The sequence below is a fragment of the Rhinatrema bivittatum genome, chromosome 8, assembly GCF_901001135.1.
Source record: "Rhinatrema bivittatum chromosome 8, aRhiBiv1.1, whole genome shotgun sequence".
NCBI classification, from domain to species: Eukaryota; Metazoa; Chordata; class Amphibia; order Gymnophiona; family Rhinatrematidae; genus Rhinatrema; species Rhinatrema bivittatum.
Window position 1 is genome coordinate 86,382,751 of NC_042622.1, and position 18,607 is coordinate 86,401,357.

At 44.3% G+C, this 18,607-nt stretch overlaps 1 protein-coding gene across 2 annotated transcripts in view; it reads right to left on the bottom strand.

Annotated features, from left to right (window-relative positions):
• MED27 (mediator complex subunit 27) overlaps window positions 1-18,607 on the bottom strand; it is a 540,635-nt gene that overhangs the window by 28,120 nt on the left and 493,908 nt on the right. The gene's annotated exons all lie outside the window — the stretch shown is intronic.

Below are 18,607 nucleotides of genomic sequence, written 5' to 3' on the forward strand. Positions count from 1 at the left end.
ACCACCATTGCTCATAAAACAAAATCAAGAAATATAAATCAATTCTAATAGTAAACCAAACTAATAAAAATAATTCCAAGCAGATGATGAATAAAAACATCTAATAATTAAGAATAAGGATTTAAAAAATTGTAAATTTCCCAAAATTTGAATACATATTTCAAAACAGCAGTTTTCAATTAAAACTAATAAGAATAAAAAAACCTCCCCACTCTCCAACATGGAAAATTTTGATTTCCAGTCATCCTGAGATTGTAGTGGATTAGTGGGGGGAGGTGAGAATACAAACTTCCTCCTTACTCTCTCATATACACACATATGTTCATTCACACACACACACTCACTCATGCAGCAGTCTACCCTCTCTTCTTCTTACTCCCCTCTCCTACTTCCTCCATTCTCACCCCTTCAGTCATTCATTCCTTGCCCTCTCAGTCATTTAAGCCCCTCACCCTCTTCTCTTTCCCTCAGTCACTCACTCCCATTCACCCCATTCCCTTCCCTCTATCACTCACTCTCCTCATTCCCATTCACCCTGTTTTATTTTCACCTCCTTCCCATTCAGTCACTTATCGCCTCCCTCCCTCCCACTCCATTCCCTTCTTTCTTCCTCTGTCACTCACCCCCTTCCCTGTCAGTCACTCATCATCACCCCCTTCCCCTCCTTCTCCCCCCCATTTCATTCCCTTCCCTTTTCTTAGAACTCATCTAACTCACCTCTCCTTCCCAGGAAGTTATTGTGTACCTGCCACTGGATGACAGAAGTCTGCTGTTAGATCACCATCAGATCCATGGCAGCACAGGGCTTCTCCTTACTAGTGCACAATCACTTTGGGCCCTTTCTCGCTGGCAGGGGAACCCTGCCAATGTGCCATTATTCGGAGCCTTTCCTTGCTTGCAGGGAGTGGGAACCCAGTCAGCTTGCCATTATTTGGAGCAATCTCCTCGCTGGCGAGGGATGGGAACCTCCCCCAGTACATCATTTAGAGCAATCTTCTTGCTGGCAGGAGGTGAGAACTCTGTCAGTGTTTCAACACTCATGGCCTCTCCTCACTAGTAGGGGTGGGAACCCTGTCAGTGCGACTTCACTTAGACCCTCTCCTTGCTGGTGGGGGGGGTGGGAGCCCCATCTGTACATCACTGCAGATGCCAAGGTGCAGATCCTCTTCTTGATGGCGGTGGGGGGGGGGGGGGGGGGGGGGGGGGAGGGGGGGGAGGGGAGGGCGTGAACCATGCCAGCGCATTATTGAACAGTGCCAAGCTATGAACTGCCTGCCATCAGCCAAAGCCCAACATTGCACAGGTCAGCATGTCACAAAGGCGACACTCATGCATGCAGCATCGATGGGTCACATATAATGTAATTGTATAAGAGACAGGAAGGCTGGATGAAAGATTGTGTTGGGCCAGATTTGGCCTGTGGGCCATAGTTCGCCCACTCCTGATTTATAGCATCTACAAACTTTACCTCCATAATATGTCCAGTTGGGACATTTACCCAAATAATACTTGGGCGATTAAAATCTCCATTATTGCGTTCCAAATTTATTAGCCCGTTTAACCTCTGTTAGCATATTACAGTCTATTTCCTCATCCTGGCCAGTCAAGCAGTAGTACAGCCCCACTACTGGATGCTTCCTAGTCACATCTGGAATATCTAACCATAAGTATATTTTGTTTCTTATAGAAAATGTATCCTGCTTGAATCTATGCCATGCTTAACATATAGTGCCACCCCTCCATCAATTTGATTTGCCTGTCATGTCAATATAATTTGAACCCTGGTATCAGTGTCCTATTGGCTATCCTCCTTCCATCACATTTCTGAGATGTCAAATTATGGTTATATCTTCATTAAGTGCTATACATTCTAACTCTTCAACCTTATTTCTCAAGTTTCTGGCATTCACATACAGAAATGTTAAAATACGTTTTTCATTTGTATTTCTATTTTTGTTTATATTCTGCTTATTAGCAGATGATACAGGCAATTTGGAGTCATTTATATCAGTGTGCTTTTTACTTAAATCTGTCTGGGCTCCTTCAACCATTACCATAGCCTCTCTATTGGGATATTCTAACTTCCCTGTTTGCTAGTATACTTTGACGATATCTCCCTCCGAACCATGCATTCCTTCATGATCTAGTTTAAGAGTCGCTCTTTTTTTAAAATGTTATCAGCAGCCAGGTTCTTCCCTGGTCTAAGTGGAGCCCATGCCATCGGAACAGGCTCTCCTTTCCTGAGAATATTGCCCAGGTCCTAATAAATATGAAGCCTTCTTCCCTGCACTATTGTCTTATCTATACTTTGAGAATCTAGAGCTCAGCCTGCCTTTGAGATCCTGTGTGAGGAACAAGAAGTCCATAAATCACTATTAATTATGTGTCCTGGTTATGAACAAGGAGGATTGGACTTTATTCTTTGGGATCTTACTGGATACTTGTTATGTGAATTGGCCACTGTGGAGAAAGGATGCTGTGTTTGAAGGACCTTTGATCTGACTTAGTATAGCATTTTTTATGTTCTTAAGTTTAAATGTAGCTTTCAGAACCTCCCCCTTGCACCTTCCTATGTTATTCGTACCCACATGTATGAGAGCTGGCTCCTCCCCAGCACTCTAAAATCCTATTTAGGGATCTGCTACCTTTGCATAGGCAGGCAAGTTACCAAATCATCCTCATGCCCACCAAGCACCCAGCTATCTACATCCCAAAAGTCTGAATCATCAGCTACAACAGCAGTCCTAACCTTTCCCTTCTGGGCACAAATACCCGGTGAGACATCCTTGGTGCAAGGGGATACTTCATTACCTGGATGAAAGGTCCTAACTACAAGATTCTTTCCTGCCACACCAAGGTGTGGGTCTTCTTGCAGCTCCAAAGCTGCCAGACTGGAGTTGAGGCTGCTCTACGATGTCCCTGAAGGTTTCCTCTATATACCTCTCTGTCTGCTTCGGTTCTTCCAGAGATAGGACTCATTTTCTGAAATCCAGGAGCTTTTTGCACCAAGTGCACACATACAACTTCTCACCAACAAGTAGATAATCATACATCTGGCACCTGGCACAAAAGACTGGATAGCTTCTATCACTTCTGGACCTCTGTCTGCATCTTAATGTTGATGAGTCATTAAAGCTATATCAGTAGTGGCTATGCTTAACCAAATTTAGTCAAGTTTTATGTTAGTTTATCAATGATTTGCAATAGGACTAAACTTAGTTACTAAAATCAGGGTTAACTGCAAATTTATATAAATCCCTAACTGATTCCTAATGTAAAAAAAATCCCTCTTTATTGGGCTAACAGTCATATACTAAATAATATGACTAGGTAGGAATCAAACAGCAGTGATTACTTTCCCAGCATACACCCAGAATTAAATTTAAATCTTAAACTACAAATAAAATTAATTTAAACACACAAACTACTGTCCAGCACATAGATACACTCAGAATTAAATTTAAACCTTAAACTACATACAGAATTAATTTTCTCACAAACTATCTGGCACACACACTCAATCAAACTTAAACATTAAATTAATTCTGTTTGTAATTTAAACACACAAACTATTTTCCAGCATACAGATATACTCAGAATTAAATTTAAACTTTGAAGTACAAACAGTATTTAAACATACAAACTACTTTCCAGCAAACATAGAAACACTTGGAATTAAATATAAAACAAACTACACACAGAATTAATTTAAATCATAAAAAAATCCCAAATCCTTTTCATTGCAAAAATATACTCAAAGCTTTATTGATAAAGGATTATTAAGGTTAATTCAGTACTGTATTAGTTTCCACAGTACTGCATGCTGCCTGCCATAGCAAAGAAAAGGAGAAATTTCCACTTACCTGATAATTTCCTTTCCTTTAGTGAAGGGTAGGTCAATCCCAACGAGTGGGTTACGCACCTCTGCCAGCAGATGGAGACGGAACAAAAGCTGACATTACGGCTATATAGTCACGACCCCTACATCAGCCCGCCAGTATTCTCTGGAAAAGCCAAACTGTGGACAAACCTGATTAAACTCAAACATCATAAACAACAGGCAAGCATTTGTGTTTCTCAACCAACAGGAACACTGAGCTCAGCCAAAAGAAGGAACATTTCTAGCAAACTAACAGGCCAATACAGTACAGTGCGCTCTGGCGGAGCACACTGTTAACCCGCGATTGGACGCACATTTTCGACGCGCTAGCTTTACCCCTTATTCAGTAAGGGGTAATAGCACGTCGAAAACGCGCATCCAACCCCCCCGAATCTAAGAGTGCCCGCAACATGCAAATGCATGTTGATGGCCCTATTAGGTATTCCCTCGCGATACAGTAAGTAAAATGTGCAGCCAAGCCGCACATTTTACTTTAAGAAATTAGCGCCTGCCCAAAGGTAGGCGTTAATTTCTGCTGGCGCCGGGGACGTGCACAGAAAAGCAGTAAAAACTGCTTTTCTGGGCACCCTCCGACTTAATATCTTAAAATGGGCCCGAGGCTCGCGGGTTGAAAACCGGATGCTCAGTTTTGCCGGCGTCTGGTTTCCGAACCTGTGGCTGTCAGCGGGCTTGAGAACCGACGCCGGCAAAATTGAGTGTCGGCTGTCAAACTCGCTGACAGCCGCCGCTCCTGTCCAAAAAGAGGTGCTAGGGACGCGCTAGTGTCCCTAGCGCCTCGGACCTTAATTTAAATAAATTTACTGTATCGCGCGCACAGGAGAGTGTCCTGTGCGCGCGCCGGGAGAGCGGGCGCTCGCTAGCCCGCTCTCCCGCGATTTTTACTGTATCGGCCCATAAGGGCTAGAGAAGCTACTTCCCAGTTATTAACGAATAGCAGGAATCACACTCTGCATTGCTTGATGTAAAAAGGCTAACCACAAAATCCAAATCCGGCAGACAAGGGCAGGTCTGGGATTGACCAACCCTTCATTAAAGGAAAGGAAATTATCAGGTAAGTAGTAATTTCTCTTTTCTTAGCTTTCAGGTAGGTCAATTCCAATGAGTGGGATGTACAAAAGCTAATCCTGAAAAGGAAAGGAGGCTGCCTGCGGCCCAGTCAAAATCGCCTGCACCAAAGCGGCATCCACCCTAGCCTAACATCCAAGTGGCAATGCTTGGAGAAGGTGTGCAAAGATGACCATGTCGCCGCTTGGCAAATTTCAGCAGATGACAACAAATGAAGCTCTGCACATGATACCGCCTGAGTCCTCGTGGAATGCGGTCTAATCTGCTTCGATAAGGCAACCCCAGCAGCCACATAGGCTGCCATAATGATCTCCTTAAACCAGCGGGCAATCATTGCCCGCATTGCTGGTGATCCCTGCTTACCTCCACCATGGAGCACAAACAGGCGATCAGACTTCCAAACAACCTTAGTTCACCTCCAGGTAGCGCAGTAAATGAGGCTTGACATCCAAGGAATGCAAAAGGCGGTACTCAGTTTAATCTCTGTCCCTGTCCAAGGCAGGCAGAGAAATGAATTGATTCAAATAAAAGTCTGAAACCACTTTGGGCAAAAAAGAAGGCACAATCCAAAGTTGAACCACACCCGGAATCATATGGCGAAAAGGCTCATGGCAGGAAAGAGCCTGCAGCTCAGAGACCTGACGAGCCAAACAGATTGTTACCAGAAAAACTGTCTTCAAAGCAAGCAGCTGCAAGGAAAGAGTATGCAGCGGTCAAAAGGTCGGACCTGCCAAAAACTAGAGGACCAAGTTAAACTCCCACAAAGGCACCAGAAGCTGCAACAGGGGGGAAAGATGTTTAACTCCCTGTTAAAAAAACAGGGCATGTCCTGATGGGAAGACAAAGGACCTCCATTGACTCTTACCTGTAACAAGCCAGTGGCACAGCTTCAACCTGAGAGGAGAGGATCACCTTGCTGGTGGCTGAAAGGAATCAGTAAGTTTTTGCTTGGGACATTGTCTTTCTTAAAAGTATTGGGGCAAAGTTAACTATTTGGGAATATTATTTAGTGTGTTTTTGCTTTTAATAGTAAGACAGTGAATAAACAAGTTAGACTGTTTGTATTTTTAAACAGTCAGTCAATAAGGCAGTAGGTAGTGTGTTTATGTTTAAAAGTCTGTAAGGCAGCTAGTAAGCAGAACTGAGTGTTTGTATTTAAAAAAAAACAAACAAAAAAAAGCAGCCAGAAGCTAGAAATAAGCTAGGAGTAGTCTATACCTAAGTAAAAAGGTTGAAAAGTTCAGTCCAGTTACTCACCTTGGAAAGGTGTTGAGGTAGTGTGACTTGGTTTGAATAGGTACCAACATTTGTTAATCAAGAGAGCAGTGAGTCACTCTAGCTGACAACTGAAGTTAGACAGGTTCTGGAAGCCAAATTTAGACTCTTAGGTAGAAAACTTAAATCCAGAACCTCCAAGGTAGCATTCTCTGAAATGCTCCCTGTTCCACGCGCAGGTTACCAGAGGCAGGCAGAGCTCCGAGTCTCAATGCGTGGATGAGACAATGGTGCAAGGAAGAGGGATTCAGTTTTGTTAGGAACTGGGGTTCCTTTTGGGGAAGGGGGAGTCTCTTCCGAAGGGATGGGCTCCACCTTAACCAGGGTGGAACCAGACTGCTGGCGCTAACCTTTAAAAAGGAGATAGAGCAGCTTTTAAACTAGAACAAAGGGGAAAGCAGACAGTCGCTCAGCAGCGCATGGTTTGGAGAGAGGTATCTTCAAAGGATACTAATGATGCATTAGAATTTGGGCATCCCGACAGTGAGGTTCCAATAATAAGAAAAGTAGTCCAAGTGCCTGTAACTAAAAACTCACTTGAGCTAAAAAATTCTAACTTATCCCTATCAATTAAAAAGCAGAATGAAAATACAAACAAAAAACAAACTTTGAAATGTTTGTATGCTAATGCCAGAAGTCTAAGAAGTAAGATGGGAGAATTAGAATGTATAGCAGTGAATGAAGACATAGACTTAATTGGCATCTCAGAGACATGGTGGAAGGAGGACAACCAATGGGACAGTGCTATAACGGGGTACAAATTATATCGCGATGACAGAGAGAAGCACCCGGGAGGCGGTGTGGTGCTTTATGTCTGGGATGGCATAGAGTCCAACAGGATAAACATCCTGCATGAGACTAAATGCACAATTGAATCTTTATGGGTAGAAATCCCTTGTGTGTCGGGGAAGACTATAGTGATAGGAGCATACTACCGTCCACCTGGTCAAGATGGTGAGACTGACAGTGAAATGCTAAGAGAAATTAGGGAAGCTAACCAAATTGGTAGTGCGGTAATAATGGGAGACTTCAATTACCCCAATACTGACTGGGTAAATGTATCATCGGGACATGCTACAGAGATAAAGTTCCTGGATGGAATAAAAATGATAGCTTTATGGAGCAATTGGTTCAGGAACCGATGAGAGAGGGAACAATTTTAGATCTAATTCTCAGTGGAGCACAAGATTTGGTGAGAGAGGTAAAGGTGGTGGGGCCGCTTGGCAATAGTGATCATAATATGATCAAATTTGAATTAACGACTGGAAGGGGGACAGTAAGCAAATCCACGGCTCTCGTGCTAAACTTTCAAAAGGGAAACTTTGATAAATGAGAAAAATAGTTAGAAAAAAACTGAAAAGGAGCAGCTACAAAAGTAAAAAGTGTGCAAGAGGCGTGGTCATTGTTAAAAAATACTATCCTAGAAGCACAATCCAGATGTATTCCACACATTAAGAAAGGTGGAAAGCAGGCAAAATGATTACCGGCATGGTTAAAAGGGGAGGTGAAAGAAGCTATTTTAGCCAAAAGATCTTCATTCAAAAATTGGAAGAAGGATCCAACAGAGGAAAATAGGAAAATGCATAAACGTTGGCAAGTTAAATGTAAGACATTGATAAGACAAGCTAAGAGAGAATTTGAAAAGAAGTTGGCCATAAAGGCAAAAACTCACAGTAAAAACTTTTAAAAATATATCCGAAGCAGAAAGCCTGTGAGGGAGTCAGTTGGACTGTTAGATGATCGAGGGGTTAAAGGGGCACTTAGGGAAGATAAGGCCATCGCGGAAAGATTAAATGATTTCTTTGCTTCGATGTTTACTGAAGAGGATGTTGGGGAGGTACCCGTACTGGAGAAGGTTTTCATGGGTAATGATTCAGATGGACTGAACCAAATCAAGGTGAACCTAGAAGATGTGGTAGACCCACTTGATAAACTGAAGAGTAGTAAATCACCTGGACTAGATGGTATACACCCCAGAGTTCTGAAGGAACTAAAAAATGAAATTTCAGACCTATTAGTAACAATTTGTAACCTATCATTAAAATCATCCATTGTACCTGAAGACTGGAGGATAGCTAATGTAACCCCCATATTTTAAAAGGGCGCCAAGGGAGATCCGGGAAATTACAGACCAGTTAGCCTGACTTCAGTGCCAGGAAAAATAGTGGAAAGTGTTCTAAACATCAAAATCACAGAACATATAGAAAGACATGATTTAATGGAACAAAGTCAGCATGGCTTTACCCAAGGCAAGTCTTGCTTCACAAATCTGCTTCACTTTTTTGAAGGAGTTAAACAACATGTGGATAAAGGTGAACAGTAGATGTAGTGTACTTGGATTTTCAGAAGGCATTTGACAAAGTTCCTCATGAGAGGCTTCTAGGAAAAGTAAAAAGTCATGGGATAGGTGGCGATGTCCTTTCGTGGATTACAAACTAGCTAAAAGACAGGAAACAGAGAGTAGGATTAAATGGACAATTTTCTCAGTGGAAGGGAGTGGGCAGTGGAGTGCCTCAGGGATCTGTACTGGGACCCTTACTTTTCAATATATTTATAAATGATCTGGAAAGAAATATGACGAGTGAGGTAATCAAATTTGCAGATGATACAAAATTGTTCAGAGTAGTTAAATCACAAGCAGATTGTGATAAATTGCAGGAAGACCTTGTGAGGCTGGAAAATTGGGCATCTAAATGGCAGATGAAATTTAATGTGGACAAGTGCAAGGTGATGCATATAGGGAAAAATAACCCATGCTATAGTTACACAATGTTAGGTTCCATATTAGGTGTTACTACCCAAGAAAGAGATCTAGGCATCATAGTGGATAACACATTGAAATCATCGGTTCAGTGAGCTGTGGCAGTCAAAAAAGCAAACAGAATGTTGGGAATTATTAGAAAGGGAATGGTGAACAAAACGGAAAATGTCATAATGCCTCTGTATCGCTCCATGGTGAGACCGCACCTTGAATATTGTGTACAATTCTGGTTGCCGCATCTCAAAAAAGATATAATTGCGATGGATAAGGTACAGAGAAGGGCTACCAAAATGATAAAGGGAATGGAAGAGCTCCCCTATGAGGAAAGACTAAAGAGGTTAGGACTTTTCAGCTTGGAGAAGAGACGGCTGAGGGGTGATATGATAGAGGTGTTTAAAAACATGAGAGATCTAGAATGGGTAGATGTGAATCGTTTTTTTACTCTTTCGGATAATAGAAAGACTAGGGGGCACTCCATGAAGTTAGCATGTGGCACATTTAAAACTAATCGGAGAAAGTTCTTTTTCACTCAACGTACAATTAAACTCTGGAATTTGTTGCCAGAGGTTGTGGTTAGTGCAGTTAGTATAGCTGTGTTTAAAAAAGGATTGGATAAGTTCTTGGACGAGAAGTCCATTACCTGCTATTAATTAAGTTGACTTAGATAATAACCACCACTGTTACTAGCAACGGTAACATGGAATAGACTTAGTTTTTGGGTACTTGCCAGGTTCTAATGGCCTGGATTGGCCACTGTTGGAAACAGGATGCTGGGCTTGATGGACCCTTGGTCTGACCCAGTATGGCATGTTTTTATGTTCTTAACCTTCAAGGTATTAAGGGCCAAACCTTTAAGCAAACTGTCCTATAAAAATACCAAAATCAAAGGAATATCCACCTTGAGCGGTTGAGTACTTCGCTCAGATACCAGTCACCGAGAATTATGGTTATAGAGGGATTAAGGATTGCCTCGCATAGGGGGAGTGCGTTCTTGGCAAATAGCCTGGGAGGGCTGTAGGTGAAACAAAGCTTAATGTGTTGAGATTTCAGACATATCATCTCATAAGGAGCAGGGGTCGAAACATCTAGCATAGTGAATTTAAAGTGGGATTTAAAGAACACAGCCAAACCTCCTCCTCTTCGTCCTAGTCTTGGTTTATGAAGGTAGGAGAAGTTAGGTAGGCAGCAGTGGTTAAGAATCGGAATGTCATAGTCTAGAACAGTGGTTCTCAACCTTTTTTGGCCGGGACACACCTGACAGATGGTTCTCACATGCGTGACACACTGAACATGTGACCGACACGGAGCTATATGTAAACATACACTCTGCATCCACAGGAATCCCCTCAGTCCACAGCAATGAGTGCAGAGCAGATCTAGGGCATTACCCTGTACAGTTCGCCATACAAAAAAGTTAGTCTGATTCTGATGACATCCCAGTAAAAGCAAAACAAACGCCTTTTACTACCACGCACAATAGCCTTCCTTATGAAAAGACAGTAATTTACCACTAATGCATATCCTATTGAGAAAACACAACAAATAAGATTGATACAAATGCCTTCATGCTAGTAAAATACCTCACCTTGGTCACACACCCAGAACTGACCTTCACCAAGTACAGAAAAACCACAAATTATAAATATGGAGACAGAAACTGGAATGGAAAACCAAAAAGGCCACTCTGCATGCAGTGCAAACCTGGAGAAATGGAAAGAGAAATATAGCACCTAACAGACTCTCAGGATTTGCAATAGTGAACACAAATTAACCCGCACAAAGTTACACCTGTATTATGGGACACACTCAAGCAGTAACAACCCTATCTAAGAAATACAACTATTAAACCAGGCCCTAAACACTAATACATTTCCTATTGGGAAAACAGAATAAGCCAAGCTGCTTTAGAGCCCCACACAGAAATAATTGTAAAGCTACACTAAACATGTTACAAAACAGCTGCTGAACAGAATAATATCCAACAATTAAAAACTCATAAAAATTATTAAAGCATGTCCAAATATCAATAAAATATTTCAAAACAGCAGACATCGCATAATACCCAATAATTAAAATGGCAGTCAATCAAGAAAAATAACCTTAAAAAGCCGCCTTTACTTACCCTCTCCAGCTACTCTCCTACTCCTTTCCCTTCCAGGACAATAGCACTCACCAGAAGCAGCAAGGGCTGCTGAAGCTCTGTCCTCACAGTTCTCTTCCTTAGCGCCCACAACCAGTCACTTACACACACACACCTCCAATTAGACCCCCTCGACCAGTCTCAGTCTCTCTCACAACAGTCATCTTCTTGACCAGTCTCTCTCTCTCACACAGAAACACATCACCTCCCTGACCAGTCTCTCTCTCAATCACACTCATGGTCTCTTATATACAAGCTCTCAATCACAGACAAATGCTCTCGCACCCATTCACACCAGCTCTCACCCAGGCTTCCATTCACACCCACACACACAAGCTGTCACCCAAGCACCCATTCACACAAGCTCTCACCCAGGCTTCCATTCACACCCAAAAGCTCTCACCCAAGCACCCATTCACACCCACACACACAAGCTCTCACCCAGGGCACCCACACACACAAGCTCTTACCCATACATCCATTCACACCCACAGACACAAGCTCTCACCCATATATCCATTCACACCCACAGACACAAGATCTCACTTAGGCACCCATTGAAACCCACAGACATAAGTTCTCACCCAGGCACCCATTCACAGACACACCAGCTCTCACCCAGGCACTCATTCACACACAGACACACCAGTTCTCACCCAGGCACTCATTCACACACAGACACACCAGCTCTCACCCAGGTTTCCATTCACACCCCCCCACACAAGCTCCCATTCACAGCTCTCACCCTGGCACCCATTCACACCCACAGACACAAGCTCTCACCCAGGCACCCATTCACAGACACACCAGCTCTCACCCAGGCACTCATTCACACACAGACACACCAGTTCTCACCCAGGCACTCATTCACACACAGACACACCAGCTCTCACCCAGGCACTCATTCACACACAGACACACCAGCTCTCACAAAAAACTTCTACTTCCTTCACTGCAGGGATGGGCTCCAGTTCCGCCTTGGCTTTACTCCGGCGGGCCTTCTTTTTTCGCCACCACAGGAATGGGCTCCCATGGTGGCCTTGGTCAGGGTCGGGTTTCCTCTTCGCCGCCATGGTTCCGTGGTGGCCTTGCTTGGTCAGGGTCGGGTTTCCTCTTTGCCCCCACGGCCCTGTGGCGGCCTTGCTTGGTCGGGGTCAGGTTTCCTCTTTGCCCCCACGGCCCCGTGGCGGCCTTGCTTGGTCGGGGTTGGGTTTTCCTCTTCACCGCCATGGGAATAGGCTCCCGTGGTGGCCTTGCTTGATCAGGGGTCGGGTTTTCTTCTTCGCCGCCACGGGAATGGGCTCTCGTGGCGGCCTTGCTTCATCGGAGTTCGAAACTGCTATTCCTCCCATCCCACCCCCGGGCTAGGCGATGCCTGCCTCACCGGCCAATCAAAGGCTTCCTCCCTTCTTCCTACTCCCACTGGCAGGTAGAAGGGAGGAGGCTTCCGATTTGCCTGCGTGGGGGCAGGCAGAATGAAGGAGGCTTCCCATTCGGCAGTGGGGGTAGGAAGAAAGGAGGCTTCCAATTGGCCCGCGGGGGCTGTAAAAAGGGAGAAGGAAAGTACAATGGGGCAGTGGGACACCGGGAGACATGACACACCTGCCGGTGTTTGGCAACACACTGGTGTGTCGCAACACACTGGTTGAGAAGCGCTGGTTGCAAAGGGCTGCCGCTACCACTACCATGACCTTGGAAAAGGACCTGGGCTCTGTGACTAGTCCGAAAAGCAAGGCCTGAAACTGGTAATGACAATCCAGGATGGCAAATCGGAGGAACCGCTGATGTTCCTGCTGGATGGGAATATGCAGATACACCTCCGTCAGGTCCAGAGACGTGAGGTACTTCCTTGCTTGAACCCCCCATTATGACAGAGTACGCCATTTCCATCCTGAATTGCATGACTTGTAGATGTCGGGTGATGCCCTGGAGATCCAGTATGGGCCAAAATGACCCTTCCATCTTGGTCACGACAAAATTAATGGAATATCGGCCCATATTTCACTGTAATTCGGGAATGGGAATCACCACTTTTAGAATCAACAGCTGTTGTAATGTCACTTCCACGTCTACCCTCTTCTGAGAGGAGTTGCATGGAGAGATCATGAAGGCATGTGGAGGAATGCGAAGAAATTCTAGAGCATAGCCGTTCAAACCACGTCAAGAACCCACTGATCCAAAGTAATCTGGGCCTACCTGTGATAAAACTGGGATGACAACCACCTATCTCCTTCATCTCCAGGTGAGCCTGAAAACCTTAACTGGGAAAACCGAGGGGCTCAATCTCCAGAGCCAGTATGCTTTAGAGGACCTCGGGGGCAAAAGGAATGAGATCTGAGAACTTTCTTTATAAGGCCGAAAATGTCGGTAGTCTCGAGAGCAGCCACTCGCCCAAAAATTCCAAGAAACTGGCTTAACTTCCGGCAAGCGCAGGACCTAGGTCTCTCCCCATTTACTTGCCGTTTTTTCCAATTCATTGCCAAACAAAAGTGATCCTTTGAAAGGCAGCTTAGTCAGATTGGACTTTAAAATAGTATCTGCAGACCAACTGCACAGTCACATCTGCCACCTGGCCGCAATAACTGGCAGCTGTGCGTACCAAGTCACAGCCCGCATCAGCCAAGGCGGTGGCCCCCAGTTCTACCATAGGTCCTAAATCGGACCCAACGCTGCCAGACTCTTGACAAAGCCACAAGGTAGCCCGAGCTACCAAGGCACAACAAGAAGCAATTTGAAAATTCATTATCACTGCCTCAAAGGCTTGCTTCAGGATAGCCTCAATCCTCCTATCCTGAGCATCCTTCAGAACTGCATCTTCCTTTACTGAGATGGTGGTATGTTTCATGACAGAACACACCAAGGCATCCACCTTAGGGAAATGCAACTGCTCTCTGGCCTGCAGATCCAAGGGGTATATTCCTGCTAAGACGCATCCTCTTTTAAAGGACGCTTCTGGCACATTCCATTTCAGATCAAATCAACTCCTGGATTGCATCCAAAAGAGAAAAGAAACAAGAAGCCTTACGCAGGATGATCAAGATAGGATCCTTCTTCTGCATCCCCAAGAAGTCAGGCCCAGTCACTCCGAGGGTCTTCTGGGTCTGAGATATCAGATTTGGCAACTCATCCCTCTGAAAGAAATATAGAACAGTTCTATATGGCTTCAAATCTGGGGGAATATCCCCTTCCTCACCAGGAGAGCCTCCTACCGTCATCATTGGTATTCATCCTGATCCACCTGCATTCGAGCTTGGTCAGACTGCACTGCGCTCGACTGTGGAGACAAGCGGAGGAGCACATGGAGTGCCTGGACCTACCTTAGTAGGAACTGCTGGTTCAGCAGACCAGCCCTGCAGAAATTTTTACAATTCCTGGAAGAATTCCACACAGGAAAAGGAGGCAGAATCCATTCCAGGCCCCAAGGCTTAAACCTGATTGGCCTATGAGCAAGTGTCTCCTGAGGACTCGAATCACAGACCAATCAGGGGAGGAGACATCCCTGCAGTATCTCCCTCGGTCCCACCCCGCTCAGACCAAGGAGATGGACCGTTGTTGGCAAAATTGGAAGGAGGCAAATCTCTCCGGCTAAATGGCTTTGATGTGGCAGGCAGCACAGATAGATAGATGCTTAGGTTTCTTTGTAGTGGGCACCATGCTATAAGCGCACAGTTCAATGAAGGCTCGTGCCTAGCTTTCCCGCATGTACAAGTGCGCCTAATATGGACGCATAAAAGATGTACGTCCAAATGCACGCACTTAGGCTGCTCGTCCTACAGGATGCCCAAACTGGACGACCAGTAAGAATGCCCGATTACAAGCTCAAACGAGAATGGGCATACCTGGACACGCAAGCGAATGTACCCCGTGGCCTATCACGTGCCAAAATGGGAGAAGCCTGGAAGCGGGGACTAGCCAAATGGCTGCTCAACCCGCCATGCCTGCACTCTCTCTTCACCCCACAGAACTCCCCACAGATGTGAACGGGACAGCTGAACGCCAAGGAAACAGACCCTTCTCCTGCTGACTCTTTTTTTTTTTTTTTCCCAAAAGTTAAAATCTTTTACCTGAGCTCAGCCCTCCCTGGGTGAGAGCAGGAATAGGTCCCGGCTCTGGGGGGAGAGGGTTAAAGCCTTCACCGTCGAGCCTCTTTCAGTCTGCAACTGTTAATTAGAATTTAGGTCCATGCCAGTCAAGGCTACCGGACTGAGGCACTCTACTGAGGGAGGGACTGCATGGTATCACCTCAGGAGGCAAGCGGTGCTACTTAGACATCTCATTTCCAACTTCTTTCTTTTTCACAGGCAATCCCCCGAAGGGAAATACATGTCCACCATCTGCTGGAGATGGAGAATACTGGTGGGCTAATGTTGGGGCAGGACTGTATAGCCGTGACGTCAGCTTTTGCTCTGTCTCCATCTGCTGGCAGAGGTGCATAACCCACTTGTTGGGATTGACCTACCTGAATGCTAAGGAAAAGAAAATTCTGTTAATTCTTACCTGCCCTGAAGTAAAGAAAATACTCTGAAGCAGCAGCTTAGGCTTGTCCTGGGCTGCCTGAGATAATATGAACCTATGGGCAGCCAGGAGATGCGATCCCTCACCTCTTGCCCCCCAAGATGCAAGTAGGGCGGAGTTTGGATTATGAATGGCCCTCTTAGCCGTTCAGACCTCATGCATTTCTGGGGCAACAAATCATGGATGGCCCTGGTGCATGAGGACCACATTTTGAAGTTAACTCCTCCCCCTGGCTGACTTTAAATAATGATAGAGAGCCACTCTGTGCTTTCTGCTTAAAATTTCCCCTCCTTTCCCTCCCTCTCTTTTATTGTTCATGTGCTATTGCTGTGCTCACGTTTTTGTTTAATGGATGTGGTTATGGACACAACAGGCAGGGTACCCAAGTAGGAGATGTAAATAGGATTTGAAGTCTCTCATGGATGTAATGCACAGGGGGGTCTGGTTTTAGCCCTGCAGATGAATGGCTTCTTGCTGGGCTGTGGTGGAGGCCTACAGTCAAAGTGGTCTACAGGTCAAGTAACCTGGGGGTAGCATTAGCTTGCTGGTCTCTGGTGGTTTAGCTACCAGGGCCTGTTTGTGGCATGGTTTGCTTTAGGTTAGATACGATGCTTATGTTATTTGGCTCGGATACTGAATTGCAATAAAGCTGTTGCCTTCAACCTTCTCAAACTCTTGTTCTATGTATTTATTTATGCCAGAGTGAAAGAGGATGGGCATGCAGTTCGGAGACTGGTAAAGGGTGTCTTCATATTATTCCTCTGTTCTGCCCTCCTGCTAATCAGGAACATATTGCCACCTGCCCACCTAGATCTATCCTTTATCACTGGCAGGTTGATGTTAAAGGTCAACCATGTTTACTTTTGACTGCAAAGAACGGAAAGTCCTCTATCCTGGTAAAGAACTCCCATACAAGTCTATGCCACCAATTCTCACTGCTACTTTCCTGACCTAGACTGGAGAATTGCTGCTAAAGAGGTTTGGGCTATTCAGTTTGGAGAAGATACGAGCGAGGAGGGATATGATAGAGATCTACAAAATCATGAAATGACTTTAATGTAAATTGGTTATTTACTCTCTCAGATAATAGAAGGAATAGGGGGCATTCCATGACGTTAGCAAGTAGCTCATTTAAAACAAACCAAAGAACATTCTTTTTCACTCAGAACATAGTTAAGCTCTGGAATTCTTTGCCAGAGGATGAGGTTAAAGCAGTTAGTGTAACTGGGTTTAAAAAAGGTTTGGATACGTTTCTAGAGGAAAAATCCATAAAATGCCATTAATCAATAAGAAAAAGGAGCTTGAGAACTATTTAATGTTTGGGTACTTGCCAGGTACTTGTGACTTGGATTGGCCACTGATAGAAACAGGATGGTGGGCTTGCTGGGCCCTTGGTCTGACCCAGTATGGCATATTTTATTTATTTAAAAGTTTTTATATACCGAGGTATAGCTAGCAGCCTTCACTCCGGTTTACAAGTACAACAACCTATTACATTTAAACAGTGAACTGAGAAACTGAGTAACATCCACTAACTTAATACAAGCAAAAACTTCAAACAATTATAACAGGGTATCTCTGTGATCAAACCAAATAAATTACAGCTTAAAACGTTCTGTGTCATAGTCTTAGTAGTTCTATTGCATATCTGATAATGGTTATGCATTGGGTCTGTTATGTTATGTGAGATTAACCAATACCATCTTTGAATGTTTGGCTGAATATCCATGTTTTGAGCTCTTTTTTAAATGACTTAATGTTGCTTTGTGAGCTCAAGTGCTTTGGTACTGAGTTCCATAGTTTCGGACCGGTGATAGATATGGCTCTGTTCCTTGCGGTGGAAAGCTTGGCTAATGGGAGTGATGGTATTTCTAGTTGTAGTTTGCATGCTGTTCTAGTTGTACGTTGCGATCTGTGTATATGTATGACATTGTCAAGGGCTGTGTTATCTGTTTTGTAAATTGCGTTGTGTAGGACTGTTAGTATTTTGAACTCAATTCTTTTTTCGACTGGAAGCCAGTGTAGACTGTTGAGTACGGGTGTGATGTGTTCTGATTTCTTTTTGCCGGTTAAGACTCTCTCTGCGGCGTTTTACCAATAAAGCAACGCTGAGACCTGAGATTGGAAACAGACTTTCTGACAGGAGGAAAGATTGTGACAAAATAACATTTTTTATTTATATAGTACTCTCTCCTTTCAAGACCTCTACTCCAAAGAGATTTCTAGAACACTGGGAGGTTAAGTGACATGCTCAAGGCAGCACAGCGAGGGTTTTGGGAACCTGCATCAACAAGCTTCATTATGTCACACTATCAGACACAGGAAATGAAGAGTTCCCTAGCTGAAATGATGGAATCTTCCTGGATAAATAGGATAAGTAGGATCTGTTTCTGAAAGTGCAGATGAGGAAGTAATGCCTTAGGATGCTTCATACATATGTCTCCCATAGGATCTGACCTACCCTGTGCTTAATTGTGCCGCATAGAATCAATTCTATTCAAAATTTCACTTGACTTCAACTAACCAGATTCAATTCATATTTTTGAGTAGTTTTTAGTTATCTTCTAAAATGAATTGATGGTGTTAGTCTCATTGGGACAGCTTGTAAGAAAAAAAAGTAGGTCATGTGTGTCACAAACTATTGAACACTCAGGTTACAAGTAGTGGTGGAGTTTGTAGGGGAGGAAAGAAGAAAGCACTTGTTCAATGGCATCGGGGGCCTAAGCAGTGAAGGGGCCCTTCCAGAATCAGGCTGTACCTGCATGGTACTTAGACAGTATGGGAGCTGCACAGGCTGCTATGTTTCTTCTCTAGTATATTAACATACAGGGTAGCCCATGGAAAAGTAGCCTGCCTCTAATGCACTGGTATTGGAGACGGGCTACTTTTCCATGGGCCACCCTGTACATCAGGAAGTTTATTCTTTAAGAGGTACACCCTTTTAAAAAGC